Below are 1,393 nucleotides of genomic sequence, written 5' to 3'. Positions count from 1 at the left end.
ACAAAGAATGTGACTATGACGTGGGCCCCGGGAAAGAGGTCGTGGGTCCGCTGAGTCTGTGTAACTCGATCCAGGTTGGCAGCTAACACACAGATTTCTTCCTTAGGAGAGACAGAAAAGGGACTCTTCACTAAGATCCCAACAGCGTACCACCCTCACAGTCCTGCTGCGCTTGAACAAAAACCCTAATTCGGTCCTACCGGTGAGGTTCCACCTGCCAGACTGGGCTGCTTGAGAGAGCAAGCCCACTGAATTAAAATTCAATTAATCGAACTTTAAGGGCAAGAGAAAGTATTTGTAAAAAAATCATTAGAGAGCACATAAAAGACTTGGAGGAGCTGACGGAGGCGGGAGAGCACAGCCTGGCTTTTGTTAAGGTACTTCGGGCCCAATGAGTTAACTTTTTTCAGGAATTTTAACAAGATCGTGGTCAAAGTGAAATTAGTTCGCCTAGTTTATTTAAGGTTTTACAAGGCCCTGGAAAGAGTCCGGCCGTCCCCTGGGTCTGGAGGCACAGAGCTGCTGACAAGAGGTGAGGTGTGGACGCTCAGAGGAGGAATTTTCAAACATGGTGTGGGCTGTGACAAAGCCACCAACTGCAGGCCTGGTGGGGTCCTGAGAGACCACGGGCGCCTGGGGGCGGGGGGCTGTTCTGGATGCAGGGAGTCAAAGGACGACTTGGAACAACCGATGAAATGTGAACAGTCTGTGGATTAGATAGTAGACTTGTATCAACACGGGATTTCCTGGTTTTGATAACGGCACTTCGGTTGTCTAAGATAACGTGGACGGTCTTAGCGAACGCACACAGAAATAGTCGCGGTGAGAGGGCCACTCACATGCGCGGAGGTTTGATGGAGGTTTGATTTGTAATTGTCAGGGGCTGGGTGCACAGGTGAGGGAGTTGGCAGCATTATTGCAGGTTCTGTGGCTGGGCGTGGGAGTGGGGGTAGATAGGGTCTTTCTGTGTAATCCAGCACAGCTGGGCACCAAAGGGTCGCTTCCTCCCAAGGGCTGGGATTTCAGCACGTGGGGTTTTCTTTTCCTTAGGGGACAGGCATATTGAAGGCGTTGAAGCTAAGTAGATGCTACTCTATCTTCAGCCTTCCTTTTTCATTGTACATGCTCGTATGTGTATTTCTGTGTGAATGTGTACGGGTATACATGCACTAACTGTGTGTGGAAGTCACCAGGTTAGTATTTATTATTATTATTATTATCATTTTGGTTTTTTGAGGTAGGATTTCTCTGTGTAGGCTTGGCTGTCCTGGAACTCGCTCTGTAGACCAGGCTGACCTCGAACTCACTGAGATCCACCTACCACTGCCTCACAGATGCTTGGGACTAAAGGTGTGCACCACCATGCCTGGCCCATTTAGCTTTTTTTTTTTTT

Source organism: Microtus ochrogaster, chromosome 5, assembly GCF_000317375.1.
Source record: "Microtus ochrogaster isolate Prairie Vole_2 chromosome 5, MicOch1.0, whole genome shotgun sequence".
NCBI classification, from domain to species: Eukaryota; Metazoa; Chordata; class Mammalia; order Rodentia; family Cricetidae; genus Microtus; species Microtus ochrogaster.
The sequence above is the reverse complement of the archived record's forward strand: the minus strand, read 5'-3'. Positions refer to the sequence as shown.